Source organism: Notamacropus eugenii, chromosome 3 (assembly GCF_028372415.1).
Source record: "Notamacropus eugenii isolate mMacEug1 chromosome 3, mMacEug1.pri_v2, whole genome shotgun sequence".
In the NCBI taxonomy this organism is placed as follows: domain Eukaryota; kingdom Metazoa; phylum Chordata; class Mammalia; order Diprotodontia; family Macropodidae; genus Notamacropus; species Notamacropus eugenii.
The window spans coordinates 317243858-317266248 of NC_092874.1; positions in this window are offsets into that span (position 1 = coordinate 317243858).

Sequence of the window (22391 nt, forward strand, 5' to 3'; positions counted from 1 at the left end):
CTTTTCTACTAGATGATAGCACCTCTCTGAATACATGGAAGGGATCAACAATGGAGAAAAATTGTGGGCCTTGGAGTCCAGAGACGGGTTTATGTTCCCATTCTATAAGGACAGGTGACTCACCTGGCCTCCCTGAGTCTCAGTTTCCTAAATCTACCTAACAGCATCCTTCCTGACCTCTCTGCAGCCTATGACACTGTGGATCACCATCTCTCCCTTGATACTTGCTAGTTTTTAGGGTTTTTGAGACATCACTATCCACTGGTTGTCTTTCTTCATGTCTGATCACTCCTCAGTCTCCATCACTGGGACTTTATCCAGATCATGTCCATTAATTGTTGGTATCCCCAAAGCTCTGACCTGGGCCCTCTCCTCTTCCCTTTATATATTATTTTGCCTGGTGACCTTTTCATCTTTAATGGATTCAGTGCTCTCTATACGGGAGCCATCTATCTGGCCACTGGACTCAGATGACTCTGGAGGAGAAAGTGAGGCAGGTAACTTTGCACAGCCCTGCCTCGCTTACATCCAGTTGACTTGGAAGTCAAGATATCACCTTCTGATGTCATGGTCCTCTTTGAGAATGAAGGACAGAGAACATCAACAGCTCTCTATACAGGTGATTCTCAAATCTACCTATCCATCTCTAACCTCTCCTTCATCCTGTATTCTAGCATCTCCAACCACCTGCTAGACCAGGTGTTCCATAGACATCTTAAACTGAAAATTCCAAAACTGAACTCCTTATCTTTCCTTCCAAACTCTCCCCTCTTCCAACTTTCCTTATTACTACCAAGGACAATGCCATTCTCCCAGTCAGTTAGGCTCACCACCTAGGTGTCATCCTCAATTCCTGATCTGTCTGCCACTCCCCATATCCAATCAGTTCTAGGTCCTGTCAATTCTACCTTCACAACATGTATCTTGTCCACGCCCCTTCTCTCCTCTGACCCAGGCCCTCATCACCTCCGGCCTGGATTTTTGTGACAGCCTTTTGGCTGATCTCCCTGCCTAAAGTCTCCTTTTCCAACCTGCCTGCCAAAGTGATCTTCACAAAGCACAGGTCTGATCATATTTCTGCTCTCATTAATAAACTCCAGTGGTTTCTTATTGCTTCCTGGATCAAATATAAATCCCCCAGAACCTGGACCCTTCCTATTTTTCTATTCTCCTTGTCCCTTATCCTTCTCCATGCATTCTGTCCTCCAGGTGACACTGGCCTCCCAGCTGTCCCCTATACGAGATGCTTCAGCTCTCCAGGCATTTTTGCTTGTGTCTCTCATGCTCAGAATTCTCTCCCTTCAGGTCTCTGCTTCCTTGTTTCCTTCAAGTTTCAGCTAAATTCCCATTTTCTGCAAAAACACTATCCCAGTTTCCATTAATGTGAGCTTTCCCTCTGAGATTATCTCCAGCTTATCCCATATATGTCTTACTTGTACATAGCTGTTTATACATGGTGTCCCTAGACTATGAAAGTTTTGGTTGTTCAGTCATGTCAGATTCTCTGGGAGCCCATTTGGGGTTTTCTTGACAAAGATACTGGGATTTCCTTTCCCAGCTCATTTTACAATTGAGGAAACTGAGGCAAACAGGGTTAAGTGACTTGCCCAGGGCCACGCAGCTAGTAAGTTTCAAAGACAAGATTTGAACTCAGGAAAATAAACCTTTCTGACTCCAGACTCAGCACTCTATTCATTGCACCACCTAGGGACCCAGATTATGAAGGGAGAGACTGTTTGTTGCCTTTCTTTCTGTCTCTAGTGCTTAGCACAGTGTCTGGAATATAGTAGGCCCTTAATAAATGAAACTGTGCATGACTTCAATCTCATGCTGAGGAACTGCTGATGAGTCTTTAGGGTGCTGTGTCTATTGTATAGGTCACCCTACCTAGATGTGGGCATTTGGACCAGGTCTGGTGCTAGGGAGCCTGGCCTCAATCACTCTTTATAACATAGTCTGAAGTCTTAAAGTGCTATAGATGCCATTCTTAGTCTAGAATTTCAAGGGAAATAAACTTTCTAATAAATGTTATTATTTTAACACGCTGGTGATTTAGTATAGCTCTAAATCTGTTGGTTAATTTAGGTAGCACCATCATTTTTATTACGTTGGTGTAGCCCAACCATGAGCAATATAGTCCTTTAATTATTTGTCATCTTTTATCAATTATAAACTGTTAATTAAACCTTGAATATGTCTTGGTAGATGGATGTCATGATATTTGATGTACTTTGTAGTTATTTTGAATATGACTTCTCGGTTAAATCCTCCTGGTTTTTTTTTTTAATATTGTTCTATTGATGTACTAATGATTTTTGTGGATTTATTTTGTATCTTGCTACTTTCCTGAAGCTACTAATAATTACACTTAGTCTCTTTGCTAATTCTCTGGAGTTTTCTAAAGAAACAATCATATCATCTGCAAATAAGTAACTTTTTAAAATCATATTTGCTGACATTTATGACTTTATTTTAATATCTACCATGTTACTTTCTATTATCATATTTTTTATCATCATCTAATGTTTTTAAATGAATTCAAATACCTTCTTAATTTGTTGTCTAAATGAACTTTTGGCTCTTGATATTTCTTTTGCGGTTTGTGATAATGATTTGGCACATCTTCCCCATGTTATTCTCTTCCTCCCCTCCTGCCCAACCCTCACCTTGTTTATTACTACAGATTTTAAAATTGTGCCAGAGGGCACAATTCCTTGGGTCATCTCTAGAATAAACATTCAGAGTTTCTTCCTTATGTGGAATGGTGTCCATTCCTCTCTCCTTCTCTTGGTAATACAGTGGTATTATTATTTTCCTCATTCTGCATGCTTTGCTCTTAAGTTAAAATTAGCCCTTTTGGGGTAGGAGGGGCAGTAAGCTTGCAGGCCACTGAAATCACCAGAGTTTTGGTTTTTGTTGTTTTTTTTTTTCTTCAAAAAATTCTTGTAGAGGCATGCTTACCTCATTCTCTACTTGGAAATTACTTTTTAGCCCAGATGGAGAACTGTACATGTGTCTTGGCTAAATTTCATCCAATTGCATTTATTCTATTGTTTTAGCTAGTCAAAATATTTTAAGATTTGGAGTCTCTGCCATTCAAAGCATTTGTTGTTTCTTCTGGTTCTGTTAACATCTACAAATTTCAAATTTTAATACCCCTATTCGTTCATCCAAATTCAAGATTTCAGTTCAAATTTGGCCTCAAATACTTACTGTGTGAAGCTGGGCAAGTCGCTCAACCTCAGTCTGCTAAAATGGGGACCATAATGGCATTCACCACACAGGGAAGTCCTGTGGATCAAATGAGAAGATATCTGTAAAGTGCTTAGTGCAGTGCCTGGAGCAGTCAGCACTTAATAAAGACTTGTTTTCTTTCTTCTAAGTCACTGATAAAAATGTTAAGTATCCCTAGAGTAGTAGTATCAATCCCTAGATAGATCCCACATTGACTTTGACTTATTAATGATAACCTCTGGTCATTCAACCAATTTCAAATCTGCCTGACTGTTCTACTGATTCTTTTATTGTTTTGTACCGTTTGCATTCTTCTATTAATTCTTTCTAGAGACAGTAGGTGATGTAGTGGAGAAAGTGCTGGGTTTAAAATCAGCAAGATCTGAGTTTAAATATGGTCTCAGACACTTAATGTCCATTTGCCTCAGTTTCTGCCACTGTAAAATGAAGACAATAAATAGCACTTACCTCTCAGGATTATTGTGAATATCAAATGAGATTATATTTGACAAAACTGCTAATTACAGTTCCTGGCACCTAGTAAGCACAATATGTTTATCCTCTTCCCTATTATTCAATTCACATCTCTCCATCTTGTCCATAAGGATTGCACAATCACTTGGTCCAATCTCTTGTTGGAATCTAATTGTACTATACATCTGCAGAATTCGTCTGACCTACCAGCCCAAAAATCTGGTTAAATAAAGATAATGGGATTAAGTGTGCATCATTCTTAAACAAATTATGAGAAATTGCCCAGTATTGGCCTCCCATCAGATAGTAGTCACCTGTATCTATGACAATGACATTAGTGATATTGAATGTGTTCCAAGTTTGATTTAATCAAAATTATAACAAGAGACTGTCTACAAGCTCAGTTCAATGGCAAAATAGTCTTAAACTTCAAGGCCAGATTGATGGTAAGATTTTGCTTTTGTAAAAAATTTTTATTATTTATTAATTTTAAACATTCTTTTCTTTTTTAATTTAAATTTAATTTTAAATTTAAAAATTTGATCCTAAATTCTCCCTCCCCTACCTCTTGAGAAGGCAAACAATATGATATCAATTATATATGGGAAATCATGCAAAACATCTATCCATATTAGCCATATTTTCTAAAAAAGCAAGAAAACTTAAGAGAGAAAATTATACTTCAATTGGCACTCAGTTCATCAGTTATTCTTTTGGAGGTGGATAGCATTTTTTTTAATCATGAGTCCTTTGGAATTGTCTTGGATCATTGTAGTGATCAGAGAAGCCAAGTCTTTCATAGTTGATCACCATGAAAACATTGCTGTTACTGTGCACAGTGATTCCCTGGTTCAACTCATTTCACTTTGCATCAGTTCATATAGGTCTTGCCATGTTTTTCTGAAACCACCCCCCTCATCATTTCATATAGCACAATAGTACTCCATCACAATCATATACCACAACTTGTTCAGCCATTTCATAAATGATGAGCATTCCTAATTTCCAATTCTTTGCAACCACAAAAAGAGCTGTTATAAATATTTTTGTACATAAAAGTCCTTTTCCCTTTTCTTTGGAATACGACCTAGTACTGGTGTTGCTGGGTTTGCAGTTTTATAGTCCTTTGGGCATAGTTCCAAATCACTCTCCAGAATGGTTAGACCAGTTCATTACTCCTCTAGCAGCTCATTAGTGTACCTATTTATCCCTTATCCCCTCTAGCATTTATCAATTCTGATCGTGTAAGATGGTACCTCAGAGCTGTTTTAATTTGCATTTCTCTGATCAATAGTGACTTAGAGCATTTTTTCATATGACTATAGATAGCTTTTATTTCTTCTTCTGAAAATGGCCCGTTTATATCCTTTGACCATTTATCAGTCAGAGAATGACTTATTTTTATAAATTTGACTCAGTAATATACTCAGTGTCTATTGGAGAAATGAGGCCTTTACCAGAGAAACTTGCTGTAAAATTTTCTGATATTACTCATCTGTGGTACCTTTCAGCATAATATAGTTACCCTGATTATATCTTTTAATTAGATCTCTTTGTTTTTGCTTTAAGATCATGATTGCTATTAGCCCTGTCTTTTTTTAACTTCAGCTGAAGCATATTAGATTCTGCTCTAGACTTTTATTTTAACTCTGCATATGTTTTTCTGTTTCCAGTGAGTCCCTTATATCCAACATATTGTTTGATTTTGGCTTCTAATCCATTCTGTGGTTGCTTTCATTTTATGGGTGAGCTCAAATCATTCACGTTCACAGTTATGTTTACGAATTGTATGTTTTGTTCCATCCCATTTTCTTCCATTTCTTCCTCTCTCTTTTTATTTTGTCTGTCTGTTTTGCTTCTAACCACTGCCTCCCTTCATCTGCCGTCCTTTTTATCAACCCTACCTCCCTTTCTCTTATCCCTTCCATGCCTATTTCCCTATTGCGTAAATTACATTTCTATATACAACTGAGCGTGTGTATATATTCTTCCTTCTTTGAACCAATTCTGATGAGAGTGAAGTTCAAGCATTGCCTACCATCTCCACTACCCATTTTCCCCTCCACTGTAAAACCTCTTCCTTACATGACTCTTTAATGTGGGAAAAACTTTTCCATTTTACTTCTCTCTTCTCCCTTCTCCCAATGCATGCCTCTTTCTTACTCTCTATTTTATTTTTCAGAGATCATTCCAACATAATTGACTCACTTTCATGCTCTCTGCCTACATAAACTTCTTTTAACTGCCCTAACAATGACAAAGTTTTTTGGATATATATATATGTCATCTTCTCATATAGAAATGTAAACAGTTTAACTTTATTAAGTCCCTTATGAATACTCTTTCATGTTTACCTTTTAATGCTTCTTGTGAGTCTTGTGTTTGGATGTCAAATTTACATCAGGAATGCTTCAAAGTCCTCTATTTTATTCCATATTCATTTCTCCCCCCACACCCCTACCGCCCTCAAAAGGTTACACTCAGTTTTGCTGGGTAGGTTGTAATTCTAATTCCTTTGCCTTCTGGAATATCATATTTCAAGCCTTCTAGTCCTTTAATGTGGAAGCCACTAATCTTGTGTGATCCTGTAACTCCATATGTAAGTTGTTTTTTTCTGGCTGCTTGAAGCCATTTTCTTTTTGATCTAGGAGCTCTAGAATTTGACTATAATATTCCTGAGAGTTTTCATTTTGAGATCTCTTTCAGGAGATGATTGGTGTATTCTTTCAATTTCTATTTTATCCTCTGCATCTAGGTCAGGGTGGGAAACCTGTGACCTTGAGGCCACATGTTCTATAAAATTTGGAGTCAGTCAAAAGACTGCACTTAAGGATCTAGAAGGCCATATGTGGTCACACCTGATATCAGGACAGTTGCTTGATAATTTATTGAAATATAATGCTAGACATATAGACATATGCTAGACAATATGATGCTCTTTCTTTCATTATGGCTTTCAGGTAGTCCAATAATTTTAAATCATCTCTCCTGGACCTATTTTCCAAGTCAGTTGTTTTTCCAATGAGATATTTCACATTTTCTTCTATTGTTTTTATACTTTTGACTTTGTTTTATTGTTTCTTGATATCTTATGAGGTCATTAGCTTTTACTTTCCCAATTCTAAATTTTAAGGAATTATTTTCTTCAGTGAGCTTTTGTGCCTTGTTTTACTCCTAATCTTACTGGAAAGACCTCTAGCTTATCCCCATTACATATAATGCTTGCTGATGGTTTTAGGTAGATGCTTCTTATCATCCTAAGGAAAAATCCTTTTATATCTATGTTTTCAAGTGTTTTAAATAGGAATGGGTATTGTATTTTATTAAAAGCCTTTTCTGTATCCATTGATATAATCTTATAATTTTTGTTACTTTTGTTGCTGGTATAGTCACTTATGTTAATAGTTTTCCTTATGTTAAACCATCCCTACATTCCTGGTATAAATCCCACTTGGTCACAATACATAATCTTTGTTATATATTGTTGTAATCTCTTAGCTAGTATTTTATTTAGGATTTTTGCATCAACATTCATTAATGAAATTGGTGTATAGTATTCTTTCTGGTTTTGCTCTTCTTGCTTTGGTTATCAATACCATATTTGTTTCATAAAAGGAGTCTGACAGGACTCCTTCTTTGCTTATTATTCCAAATAATTTTATTTAACATTAGAATTAGTTGATCTTCAAATGTTTGGTAGAATTCACTTGAAAATCCATCTAATCCTTATGTTTTTTTCATAGGAAGCTCATTTATGACCTGTTCAATTTCTTTTTTTAAAAAAATAGGTTTGTTAGTTATTCCATTTCTTCTTCTCTTCATTTAGGCAGTTTATATTTTTCCAAATATTCTTAAATTGTTACATTTACTTCATCTAAATTGTTAAATTTGTTGGAATATAATTGGAAAAAAGCAACTTCTTGTAATTAATTTGATTTGATTTTCATTTAGTGGTATGTTATGTTTGTTATGTATGTTATGTCATGTTTTCTTATATCTGTCTTACAAAGCTGTTAATCCTCTTTTCATAATTTTCTTTTATCACTCTCATTTCTTTTCCCAATTTTTCCTCTATCATTTTTATCTCTTCCAGGAATTCTTGTTGGGTTAGGGTTCAATTAGCATTTTTCTTTAAGGCTTTTCAAAATAGCTTTTTCCACATTGTTGCCTTCTTCTGAGTTTATATCTTGGTCTTCCCTACCACTGTAGTAGCTTTTTTTTTTTGTTCTTGTTTGCTCATTTTTTCCAGCCTATGTTTTGACTTTGACTTGACTTTATGTTAAAGTAGGGCTTTGCTCACCTAGGATTGGGGAGATACTGTTCCAAGTTTCAGGCTTTTTTATGCTGCTGTTTTCAGAGCTACCTCTGGGAGTCTATAGTTTTCAATACTTCCAAGACGGTGTGATCCTGAGAGAGGTATAGTCACTGTTCTTCTGCTCTGTGCTCTGATCTTTAGCTAGGAAAGACCCCTGGTGCTTTGGTCATGTCACCAGGGCCCCTTCTCCCTTGTGACTGACCACCAGCATTCTTCTGCACTCTAGGACTGCTACCTAGAACTATGGGCAATAGAGTTGTCAATTAGCATCAGCTGCAGCCAACGTTAGCAAAGGCTCCCCTGTAATCTCTTTTCAACCATTTGCCTGACTCCCTTCCCATCTCTGGGCTGAGAACTCCTGAAGTTTCTGCTGCTACATGTGTGGGCTCCAGACAGGCTTCCATCCTGGTGCCACAGATTTCTCTTGCTAACTTCTTAAGTTTTCTTAGGCTGGAAAAATGTCTCACCCTGACCTTTTGTTGGCACTGCTGCTTCAACGTTTGATTTGAGGAGTTATCTGACAGTTGTTTAGAAGCAATGTTGGGAGAGTTTAGCGGGGTGGTCCCTAATCCACCAGCTTGCCTCCACCTCTCTTACATTTTTTTTTCAATTAAGAGTAAGAGCAACAGTATACCCACAGATTGTGCTCTAGTTTAAAATATACTATAGAACACTCTGTGGTTTGGAGTGGAAAGAAAGGCTTCTGATGAAAGAGAAAAGTGCTGAGTCTTTAAAAGCCTAATTAAGAGGTTACAACTTATGGGATATACTTCAAAGAAAACTTAATGTGCAAGCAAAAAAGCATTACAGGAGAGTTTCTACTACTTAGTAGGAGAAGTTCCCCAAGTAGAGGCTGTGCTAGGAATTTCAGCATATAAAGATCAATGAATGGATCCCATTCCACACAGAGACTTGGTCCAATGCCAGTCTATCTTCTAATCATGAGGTAGGTCCAGTAGCCACATAAAGCATTGATCTGTTAAAGACCTCAGATTAAAAAGGCCAAGGTCCTCCACTGCATCCTGGGTCATTCTAATCATCCTGATCTATATCTCACCACTGGATGTAGATGGCTCTGGAGGAGAAAGTGAAGCTCATGACTTTGCACAGCCCTACCTCACTTAAATCCAATTCACTTGCACGTCATGGCATCACCTCCCTGGATGTCATGGTCCTCTTTGAGAACGAAGGACGAACAACAACAAAGCACGGACCAGTGAAAAGGGACCTGCAATAGTGTGGACCCTGCCCTTAAGCCACATAAGCCAGTTTCCTTGGCCTCCATGACCCTGCCCATGATTTGGTGACTCTGACCTCCCTCCGTGCCTTTTGTTTATAAACTTTGCTCTACCTGGACCGCCTCCCTTTTTGTTTTCGCCAGTCCTTTTTCACTCTGGGAGACTGGACCTGCGACATCAGGCTGCCATTTTGCATCCCTTTAGCGCTGCCTCTAGTTTATGGAAAGTTAATTTCTACTTCTTGATATATTTTACATTATAAGCTGTTCTGTACATGTCTTCTGTGTCCTCAGTTTGACTTTAAGTTAAATGAAGGAAGGAAACAAATGTCCTTAACTGGGAGTGGGGTCCATAGTGGGGGTTTTGTTCCTATTTTATTTCAATTAATTGAGGCTTATTCAGAAAAATTGTCTTCAAATATTTGAAGGCCTATCATGCGGAATAGGAAGACTTGGGTGGCTCCAGAGGGGCAACCAGAATGGACACAGGATTTTTATTTATGGTGGAAGAAATACGGGAAAGATCTCTAGATCTCATTGCCTTCATCATTACCTAGTACCTCTTTGAGACTTATCAGACTTCAAGACAACTTGCATGGCCCAGATGCAAGTTGCAGAGGGCATGCTGGCACCTGAAAGAGTAAATAGAAAACACTGTATTTATTCAATCTCAATCTTTGAAAAGCTCAGTAGGTGTGGACCAGATTGTCCAGTCCTTCTGCCTCCATCAGTCAGCATCAGTCTACCTCTCCTCCTCTGAGGCTAATTCTAGCCATCTTTATCACCAAATCTAGATCCTGGCGGCTATTCTCTACCAAACCCTCAGGACATTATCTTTCCTTTCTCAGTGAGTTCATTGCCTGAATCACAGTCTTCCTCACAGCAGGGGATTTCAAATTACACATTGATGTTCTCTCAAATACCCCAAGCTCCCAGCTTCTTAGTCTGCCCGTATCCTAGACCTACTTATCCATTCTGCCTCATTTACACAAAAGAATAATCGTACCCTTCGGCTTGCCATCACTCATAAGTGTACCACTTCCACGATCAAGAACTCCAGTTATTTTATATGATTCAATCTTCTTTCATTTCATCTCCTCTGTCTGTTTGTTTCTCTCAAACCTATTCTTTATCCAACTGTGACCTGTAATCTCTCTTCCTCACAGTACTTTGCCAGGTGTTCACTCCTTGTTCTGGCTACACATTTTTGACTTTTCATTCTTGACTCCTTCAGTGAACCAGTTCAGTTTTACACTATTATCCCTTCCACATCATGGTGGGTAGAGGCATGGTAATTCCATGATCTGGAAAAATCTGCATAAGATTTTTTGGCCCTTCCTTTGTACCAGAGAAGAATTTTGAATTATTATGTATTTAAACATAAAATATGTTGATATCATATAATACTGTACACATTTTATGCATTTCTGAGTTTCTAAATTTTTGGGGGGTGGTCTGCTGGCCTTTGTGTGTCATCTGTGGCTTCCACAAAACTCTCTCCAAATTCCCATTTAAATTTCTTTTGTCAACTCATGATATATTGAAACGACTGTGGGGAAAGTTGTGATGTGGAAGGGATAACTGTACTCTTATCCCCTTTCCTCTCCAATATTCCGTAATACTTGACCCATCCTTGTTCTGTTCAATGGATCAGTCAGGAACAACCCAATTGACTTTGCTGTACCATTTGACCCTGTTGACCTTCTTCTCTTGGGTTCTCTCTTGAGTCTCCTCTTATCCATCTGACCACTCCTTCTCAGGCTTCTTTGCTGATTTATCCTCTATATACTATCTCCTAACTATGAGACTATCCCAATACTATCCCTAATCCTCTTCTCCTTCCTCTCTAGAGTCTTTTACTTGATGATTTCACCAACATTCATGGATCTAATTGTTTTCTCTATGTAAGTGACTCTTAGATTGATATATCTTGCCATAGGCTCTCTGTTGAACATCAGTCGTGCATCACTAATTACCTATTCTATAACATGATGTCCTATAGGCATTTCAAACTTATTATGTCCAAAATGGAACTTATTCTCCATCTCTCACCTATAAGATTCTGAACTTCTTTATTACTATTTTTAAAGAACAGGATCTTTCTTTTATTTTTAAAATAAGTTTTTATTGATATTTTGCTGCTTACATCACCATAGTTATCTCAAATATCCCTCCTCCTAACCCTGCAATAGAGTAATCCCATATGACAAATAGTATATTTTTAAGAGAAGAAAAAACATCAGTATAACTGATCAATGCATTGAAAAAGTCCAGCAACATATGCAGTGTGTAACCTCTGTGAACGTTCCACCTCCATCAAGGGGTAAGATGGGGTGCCTTCTCATATCACTTCCCTCAAGTCCTGCTTGATCTTTGTTACATACACTGATTTTTTGGTGTGTTGTTCCTTCCATTTCCATTGTTGCAGTTACTGTTTATGTTGTTTTCTTGGCTTTGTTTACTTCACTGTGCCATGGTTTATAGAGATGTTCCCATGCTTCTCTGTATTAATCACATTCATCATTTCTTACAACACAGGAATATTCATTCCATCAGTCATTTCCCAAGTGATGGGCGTCCACTTTGCTTCCAATTCTTAGCTATCACAAAAAATGACACAAATATTTCTGGAGTATATTCTTATTACTGTTGAGGACATTAGCATCCTTCCAGTTGTTGTTCAGTCATTCAGTCATGTCCAACTCTTCATGAACTTGTGAACCATACTATCCATGGGGTTTTCTTGGCAAAGACACTGGAATGGTGCATCAGACACTGGCACCTGGGCTAGGCTGCTAGCACAGGGTCTTTGATCGGTTTTTTTAAAAATTATTTTATTTGTTTTTAATTTTCTTTTTTTTCTTTTTTTATTAATTTATTTAACTTTTAACATTCATTTTCACAAAATTTTGGGTTCCACATTTTCTCCCCTTTTGTCCCCTTCCCCCACCCCAAAACACCGAGCGTTCTCATTGCCCCTGTCTGCCAATCTGCCCTCCCTCCCTCCCCACCCCTTCCCTTTGGAAGGCAAGCAATTCAATATAGGCCAGATCTGCGTAGTTTTGCAAATGACTTCCATAATAGTAGTGTTGTGTAAGAACTAATTATATTTCCCTCCATCCTATCCTGTCCCCCATTACTTCTGTTCTCTCTTTTGATCATGACCCTCCCCATGAGTGTTGACCTCAAATTGCTCCCTCCTCCCCGTGCCCTCCCTTCCATCATCCCCCCCCACCCTGCTTATCCCCTTATCCCCCACTTTCTTGTATTGTAAGATAGGTTTTCATACCAAAATGACTGTGCATTTTATTCCTTCCTTCAGTGGAATGTGATGGGAGTAAACTTCATGTTTTTCTCTCACCTCCCCTCTTTTTCCCTTCACTAAAAAGTCTTTTGCTTGCCTCTTTTATGAGAGATAATTTGCCCCATTCCATTTCTCCCTTTCTCCTCCCAATATATTTCTCTCTCACTGTGTGATTTCATTTTTTTTTTAAGATATGATCCCCTCTTCTTCAGTTCACTCTGTGCACTCTGTCTCTATGTGTGTGTGTGTGTGCATGTGCATGTGTGTGTGTGTTATCCCACCCTGTACCCAGATGCTGAATAGTTTCAAGAGTTACAAATATTGTCTTTCCATGTAGGAATGTAAACAGTTCAACTTTAGTAAGTCCCTTATGACTTCTCTTTGCTGTTCACCTTTTCATGGTTCTCTTCATTCTCGTGTTTGAAAGTCAAATTTTCTTTTCAGCTCTGGTCTTTTCATCAAGAATGCTTGAAAGTCCTCTATTTCATTGAAAGACCAATTTTTCCCCTGAAGTATTATATTCAGTTTTGCTGGATAGGTGATTCTTGGTTTTAGTCCTAGTTCCTTTGACTTCTGGAATATCCTATTCCACGCCCTTCAATCCCTTAATGTAGAAGCTGCTAGATCTTGTGTTATCCTGATTGTATTTCCACAATACTTGAATTGTTTCTTTCTAGATGCTTGCAATATTTTCTCCTTGATCTGGGAACTCTGGAATTTGGCCACAATGTTCCTAGGAGTTTCTCTTTTTGGATCTCTTTCAGGTGGTGTTCTGTGGATTCCTTGAATACTTATTTTGCCCTCTGGTTCTAGAATCTCAGGGCAGTTTTCCTTGATAATTTCATGAAAGATGATGTCTAGGCTCTTTTTTTGATCCTGGCTTTCAGGTAGGCCCATAATTTTTAAATTGTCTCTCCTGGATCTATTCTCCAGGTCAGTTGTTTTTCCAATGAGATATTTAACATTATCTTACATTTTTTCATTCTTTTGGTTTTGTTTTGTGATTTCTTGGTTTCTCATAAAGTCATTAGCCTCCATCTGTTCCATTCTAATTTTGAAAGAATTATTTTCTTCAGTGAGCTTTTGAACCTCCTTTTCCATTTGGCTAATTCTGCTTTTGAAAGCATTCTTCTCCTCATTGGCTTCTTGAACCTCTTTTGCCAATTGAGTTAGCCTATTTTTCAAGGTGTTATTTTCTTCAGCATTTTTTTGGGTCTCCTTTAGCAGGGAGCTGATCTGCTGTTCATGCTTTGACTTCATGTCTCTCATTTCTCTTCCCAGCTTTTCTTCCACCTCTCTAACTTGATTTTCTATGAGCCCTTCTATGGCCTGAGCCCATTGGGTGGGCTGGGATATAGAGGCCTTGACTTCTGTGTCTTTGCCTGATGGTAAGCATTGTTCTTCCTCATCAGAAAGAAAGGGAGGAAATGCCTGTTCCCCAAGAAAGTAACCTTCTATAGTCTTATTTCTTTTCCCTTTTCTGGGCATTTTCCCAGCCAGTGACTTGACTTCTGAATATTCTCTTCACACCCACTTCGCCTCCTGATCCTCCCAGCCAGCGCTTGGGGTTTGAGATTCAAATGCTGCTTGCCAGCCTCAGGGCTTTTGGCGGGGGCAGGGCTGCTATTCAGTGTGTGATTAAGTTCAGGTGCTCAGGTCAGGGCAGGGCCGCCTCATGGGCTCAGTTCCCTCAGGGGGTTTATGCAGAGACCTTCAACAATGGATCCAGGCTCCTGCCTGCTTGGGGAGCCCCGGTCTGCTCCCGTCTCCACTGTTGCCTCCCGAGGGGGCCTGAGTTATGGGGGCACCCCACTCCCCTCTCGACCCGCCAAAGAGACCCTCTCACCGACCCCTGTCGCCTGTGGGTGGAGGGACCCGCGTGGCCACTGGAGATTCTGTCCCTGAAGCCCGCTCGGATCTTTTCCTCTCAGTGCCTCGGCCAAGGCAGGGCTGTACTTAGCTCCCAGTCCCGGCGCCCAGTCCGCGGCATGAAGGACCTTTTGCGAGAAGTTTGCAGGTCTCTCTGGAACAGAAATCTCCCTTGCTTCAATGTTCTGTGGCCTCTGGGTGCAGAATTCGCCATGAGTTACTATTTTGTAGATGTTCTATGAGTTGTGGGTTCGGAGCTATGTGTATGTGCGTCTTTCTACTCTGCCATCTTGGCTCCGCCCTTTGATCTGTTTTTCTAAAGGAAAGACAGGTTTAAAGGGGTTAATAATCTTATTTTATTTAACAAATAGGTAAGTACAGATAAGTGGTCCAAGAAAGAATCCCACAGACAGGGCTCCAACTGTCTAAACAGAATAATACAGCCACCTACATACACCACCAGACTAGGAGAGCACACACCTCTGAGTAGCTGGCGAGGGGTAGGAATCTTAACAAATGGCTACTCACAGTCCTGTCCAAGGAATCAAAAGGTACTTCTCATGATTGAGCCCCCAAAGCAGAACACCAACCTCCCAGAACATATAATAAATGCTTGGCCCCTGATTGGCTCAGAGCCTGAAGGCATGAAACCTACGTGACTCAGAACAGCTATGAATTATCAGAGTTCAAAGAAAATCAATCCTTCAGATGTTTTCAATGAACCTGAGCCCGGAAAACTGAACTCCAAAAAGAACACAACAAAAATCCCACCTTGCTTGTGCTTACAGGTGGTTTGCCATTTCCTTCTCTAGTGGATTAAGGAAAATGAAAGTGAAGTGACTTGCTCAGGGTCACACAGTTAGTAAGTATCTAAAGCCAGATTTGAACTCAGGAAGAGGAGTCTTCCTGACTCCAGACCTGGCACTCTGTTGACTGCAGCACACTGTTCCCTTCAGTCTAGCTTGTTCAAGTTCAAAACCTTAGTGTCATCCTCAACTCTTTCCTCTCCTTCACCCTCATATCTAATAATATTTCAAATCTTATCATTTCTATCTTTACAATATCTGTGTATCTATCTGTTTACCTTATCCTCTCCATTCATATAGCCCCACCCTAGTTTAAGACCTCACCTCCTACCACCTCTTGCCTTGGTCATTGTAATAGCCTCTGATTTTGTCTTCCCAGCTCAAACTTCTCCTCACTTTAAGGCATTCTCTCCATAGTTACCAAAGTGATTTTCCTGAAGTGCCAATTTGATAATTTCACCTTTCTAATCAGTAGATTCTAATAGCTCCTTATGACTTCTAGAATTAAATATAAGCTTTTCTGGCATTTAAATTTCTTCACAACCTGTCCATTCCTACCTTTCTAGTCTCCTCATACCTCATCCTCCTGCATCCATACTGTGTTCTAGCTATATTACCTTTGTGGTACCAAACATAAAATATTCTATCTCCTGACTCCATATCTTTATATTGGCTGACCAGCAAACACCCCGCCCCCCTTCTTCCCCTGGCTCCTACACATACCTGGTATATACTACTTCCTTAATTGTGCCTTTTGTAATCATTGTTTTCCTTCAAGACTTAGTTCAAGTACCCGCTTCTTAATCTTCCCAGCTACTAGGGTACTCCTCAAAATTATCTTGTATTCATTCTGTATGAGTGTATAGCAAAAGCAGGGTCTCTCTCTTTGGGCTGGGGCTGGTTTGCTCACTTTACTTACATTCATTCAAGCAGATTGGAGTGGTTCCCCAAAGAATAAGCCATGCTCTTATAACCAACTTTCAATGTCCAAAGAGTAATGTGAGGAAGTTGTATGTCTACTATTCCCAACTATAGCTCTTGAGTCCCCACCAGTGAGCTCATTTAAATAAATCACCCAAGAAGACATCACTAACCCTTAATACTGAAAGATTTACTAAACACATGATAACCCACCTATCTCCTGTGTCACTTTTTCTTGCCAATGCACAATGTCCATGACAAAGAGTGCGTAATAAATTGCAGGAACCTACTACTAGAGTAGGGTAATGCATGTGTCCAAGGCAACTTAAATCTAGACTGTTGGCCTTGATTTACTTCATCTCCTTAGGGAATGGTTTATACCACACTTCATCTTCTGGGTAGGGTTGTTTCTCTTCTCTCTGCTGTCCTACTAGGTGAAACCATTTCCCTGCCTGTTGCTACCCTTACGCTGCTAAGTCAATGTGAAGTTCTTTTAGTGACAGTAGAAACCATAAGACTTGGGAATCTATAGAACTATTAATATCTATTTTTCTGACTCAGAAAAAGTTTCACTGAGTCTGGCTTTTCCAAAGATATTTAGGTAAGTTTCCAGTATTCTGAGGGGGTATCTCTCTCTCAAGCCATAGGTGGTAGGAAAGGGCAAGGTAGCCTAGACTACCCTTTCCCAGCTAACTCTACACATGGGCAAGGATTCTTTTTTTTTTCCCTCCAATGAGCTCTTTTGAAAGGCATAGCTTTTCTCCAATTAGATCAACCCCCAGCAGCAATGGCAGAGATTGCATTTCTCTATTCTTTTGGTCTTGGGGTCTAAGCAGGGGGATCCTGTTGTGAAGTGACTCATCTCTGTCTTAGGATGAGAAAACAAAATTCACATTTCTGTAAGACACAACTTAAACTGACCACATGCAATTATGTCAGTCACTGGAAAGTTCCTGATATCAGGGTTTCCCAGCTAGCAACCTCAAAGTACTCATAATAGTCATATGCAAATTAACTGATGGGAAACAAGATACCTTGGTTAACTTTGCCTTCACTTTTCCCTCTAAGGAGCTGGTTTCTTTCAAGCTTCCTTCCACTCTTTTCTCTAAGGGGTTGCTTTGTCTTAGGTTCTCAGAACTTCTGGTGCCTCTGTCCAAGTACTGAGAAGTAGATTTTCTCAATGTTTCTCACACAAATGTCCCTTCTCCCTTCTCTGTCCCTTTTAATAAATAAAACAAGAAAGAATCCCCTTACACACTCACACTCAGATCTATACTCTCATATGCATATATTGTCTTTCTATACAAATGTAAGTTTTTAGAGGTTAGGGATTATTTAATTTTCTTCCCTTTGTATTTCTATTGGCACATGGTAAGTGCTTCATAAATACTACTTGATTGGTGTTGATTGATTGGAAGGGTGCATATGATTGAAAGGAATTTAATCATCCTTTTTCAGCTTCAAGTAAGGAATGTGGGAAGGAGTCAAGTAAAGGCTGTGTCAGTAGTTGCCTCAATAATGATAGCTAATGATAGCTAACATTTACATAGTGCCTCCTATGTGCTAGACACTGTCCTACATGATTTACAACTGTTATTTTGTTTGATTCTTACAACTACTCTAGGGGGTAGGAGCTATTATTATGTTGATTTTACAAATGAGGAAACTGAAGTAAACACATTGTGACACTTGCCCAGGGTCACAGAGCTATTAAGTGTCTGAGCTTGGATTTGAACTCAGTTCTTCCTGACTCCTATTTTCTAAGGCATAACAAAGGAATGTTGATTAGCTCTGAGGCATGTAGACCTAGCATAGGCTCATAGAAAGAGCCATAACTACTCCCCAAGGAAGTGGTAGCAGCCATATTCACAGATTATTGTTTCAGCATATGTAAATTCAGAGGCAGAGGTTACTGGGAGAAGATGCAATATCAGTGAATGGTGGTAAAGATGGGGCAAAGCAGGAGCTCTGGGACCATGTTAAGGAAGATGCAAGAAAGGAACCCAAGCAGCAGCAATGCATACTTGGATGATAGAATCATGAGATGATTTAACCATGATGCAACCTTTGCCTGGTTTGAGGTGTGAATGTTTGGGGAAGTTAATCCCTTTTCAGGTTATGAGGGCAACTGTGGGATAGTATATCCACATATATATGGGGTGGTAGTAGTAGTGGAGAGCATTCAGAATCTCTCTGTCTACTGAATGCTTCTCTGCTATCTACGAACACCTCCTGTCTCTCCTCAATCCTCCTTCCATGCAATGTTCAAAAATCTTTCACTTGATCTGTCCATGCCTGCTTGCTCTGGTCCTATATCTCTCTTCTCTTTCAAGTCTTTCCCTTGAAAAGACTATCTAGAATCAGTTCTCTCAGTTTCTCTCATCCTCTCTATATTCAATCAATAAATCAATCAGTAAACATTTATTAAGCTCCTACTCTGTGCCAGGCACTATGTCAAACTCAGTCTAACCTCCCCAACCTTATCATTCAACTGAAAACTCTGAATTTACAAATGCTCTATGAATTGTCAAATATGCCTTTTTCTTAAGCATCATCCTCTTTGACCTCTCTGCCACTCTTGATGCTGTTGATCATCTCTTTCTCCTTGACAGTCTCTTCTTAATAGGTTTTTGTGACACTTTTCCTTTGGTTTGACCATTCCTTCTTAGTTTCCTTTCCTATATCTTCACTGTACTAGACCATGTCCATTAACCATGAGTGTCCCTCAAAGCACTGTGCCAGCCCTTTTCTCTTCTCCCTCTCTACTGTTTTGCTTGGTGATCTCATCAGTTCCCATGCATTCAATAATTATCTAGCCTTAACCTTTCTTCTGATGCCTAGTCCTCCATCCCCAACTTTCAGCCTGACATTTTGGTCTGCTTGCCCTGTAGACATATTAAATTAGAAGTGTCCAAAACTGAACTCATTATTTTCCCTGACCCAAAGCCACATTAACTTCTCAATTACTGTCAAGGTCATCCTCATTCTCCCAGTTACTCAGGTTTGCAGCCTAGGCTTCATCTTTGACTCCTCACTATCCTCATCCCACATATCCAATCTGCTGCTAAATCTTTCCAATTCTTTGATATGTTTTGTATATTCCCCCTTCTTTTCTCTGCACCAGCTATTACCCTAGTGTGGATCCTTACCACCTCATTTCTAGATTATTGCAGTAGCCATCTGGCTTGTCTTCTGCCTCAAGTCTCTCCCTACTTCAGTCCTTTTTCCACTCACCTGCCAAAATTATCTTCCTAAAGTTCTGGTCAATTCATGTTACATCCTCCCCTCACTCTCAGTGCAGTAAATTCCAGTTGCTCCTTATTTCCTCCAGGATCAAACATAACAGCCCCTATGTGGCTTTTAAAGCCCTTCCTTTCTCATATTTTTACACTTTACTTCTCTCCACATTCAGTGACACTGGTCTTTTTTTTGTTCTTCCCATATGACCCTGCATTTCTGAACTCAATCCATTTTAACTGGCTGTATCCTGTGCCTGGAATGCTCTCCCTCCTCACTTCTGCCATTCAGTTCCCTGGTTTTCTTTATGTCTCAGCTAAAATCCCACCTTTGAGAAGTCTTTCTTATCCCTCTCAATGCTAATATCTTCCCCTTGAGATTAACTCCAATTTGCTTTGTCTATATCTTGTTTGTTTGGATGTGGTCTCCTCCATTAGAATGGAAGATCCTTTGGTTGGTATGGGAGGAATACATTAAGGAATTAAAGTCTTGCAAAAGAAAAAGATATCAATTAATTATTTTTCTTTAGAGACTCACTCCATTTTAGATCTTGTTGATGTGAGGGGGAGTCCATAGTGATTTGAAAAAGCAAGTTTTTAGTTCAGAAGAAAATATGTGAAACTCCATTGAGTAAACCAGTACAAAACAAAATGTTATGCAAATCTCCAGGAAGAAATGATTAGTTTGGGACAGGAATCTAAAATATATTTTGTTTGCTGGACCCCATACAAGACAAGAATCAATCATCAAGTGTACCTATTATGTGCCAAACACTGTGTTAGACACTGGGGAATATAAATGAGAGCATCTATACTCTCAAGAAGCTAAGATTTTTGGGAGAAAGGTTAAGGTCTGCTGAGTCAATCCTCTGTGAAAGTCACTTAGGGAAAGAGGCATCTCTACATCTTTGTTTTTGGAGCTATGAGAACTGTATAAAAAGAAATGCACTAGAGACATGTACATATTCCCACTCATCTGCCTATATTTTGGGTTACATTAGGGTCCCGTAAAAGGTCATCATAACTGGTCAGATCAACCTTTTAGAGAATCTAAATAATAGGATCAGATCAAGTACAAAGATCGAAGAGCTGTACTGAAGGATTGCCTTGGAATTAGAAGACTTGCATATGAGGCTCAGTTTTGAGGCTTACTCAGTGACTGTGAGCAAATTACTTAATCTTGTGAAGCCTAATTTCCCTCATTTGTAAAGGATATAAGCCTATATGACTGGTCATACATATTGGCTTATATGTATGTGGTACATAGCAGGATACATTGGCCACATTCTTTCTCAAAGGTCACTGTTTCAACCTTAAGCTTTGAGGAACTCCATTCTTTTTTTTTTTTTTGCCTTGCATATGAATGCTACCAGCTTGACTTAATTGTTCTAGTGTAGTCAAGGTTCCATTTATTAACATGAACCTTAACAAGCATTTAAACACTGTAAAAAAGGTCAGTGTGGAACCACATGACTGTCAGGCTATGTTTAAGTCTTTTATTTGTTTTTTGCTAGCTGTGTGACTCTGGAAAAGTGACCATCCCCTTATTCAAGGGTCTGTGGGGCAAAGAAGGCAGAGAAAGAGAAGGAAGTTCATTAAATCTACCTTCAAGGGAATAATAGAAAGTTCCCTGAGACCACTGCTTCAGATTTTGCTTGCTTACTAAAGCTTTATCCCACCAGGAAACTGGTAGCCCATCCTGTCCAGGTTAGTTTACATTCATTTTGTCTTTGCTTTGGTTTGGGACAGCTATATTACATATTATTACAGCTGAGCAAGATAAAATTTATTTTGTTTAGCTCAAACCTCTAGGTGAGAAAAGTCCCAGAAAATAGTGACATAATCTTTGTACACTGGGACAACTCCCCCCTCCCCAACCCAATACACCAAGTGACATCTTAGTCTTTTTTAAATAGTTTTATTTATTTATTTTTAGATTTCGACATTCATTTCCACAAAATTTTGAGTTCCAATTTCTCTCCCCATCTCTCCCCTCCCCTTACTCCATAACACCTTGCATTCTGATTACCCTTTCCCTCAATGTGCCCTCCCTTCTATCACACCCTAACCTTCCCTTATATCCGTCTTCTCTCTTTTCTTGAAGGGCAAGATAGATTTCTATACCCCAATACTTGTATTTCTTATGTCCTAGTTATATGCAATAACAATTCTCAACATTTGTTTCTAATACTTTGAATTCCAATTTCTTTTCCTTCCTCCTTTCTCACCCATTCCCACTGAGAAGGCAAGCAATTCAATATAGGCTATATATATGTATTGTTTTGCACAAGACTTCCATAATAGCCATGCTGTATAAGACTAACTATATTTCCCTCCATCCTACCCTGTCCCCCATTTATTTTATTCTCTCACTTGACCTTGTCCCTTCCCCAAAGTGTTTACTTCTAATTACTCCCTTCTCCCATTTGCCCTCTCTTCTACCATCCCCCTCACCCCCTTGTCTCCTTCTCCCCTACTTTCCTGTAGTGTAAGCTAGATTTTCATATCAAATTGAGTGAGCACATTATTCCCTCCTTAAGCCATATGTGAAGAGAGTAAGCTTCACTTTTTTCCCTCCCCTCCTCCCTTTTCTCCTCCATTGAAGATTTTTCTTATCTCTTTTATGAGTAATAGTTTGCCCCATTCCATTTCTCCCTTTCTCCTCCCAATATATTACTTGCTCACCCCTTAATTTTATTTTTTTTAGATATCATTCCTTCTGATTCAACTCAACCTGTGCTATGTGTATATATGTGTGTGTGTGTATATGTATGTGTGTGTGTATAATTCCTCCACCTACCCAAATACTGAGAAAAGTCTCAAAGAGTTACATATATTATCTTTCTATGTAGGAATGTTCAGCTTTAGAAAGTCCTTTATGATTTATCTTTCTTGTTTACCTTTTCATGTTTCTCTTGATTCTTGTGTTTGAAAGTCAAATTTTCTCTTCAGTTCTGGTCTTTTCATCAAGAATGCTTGAATTCTCTATATCATT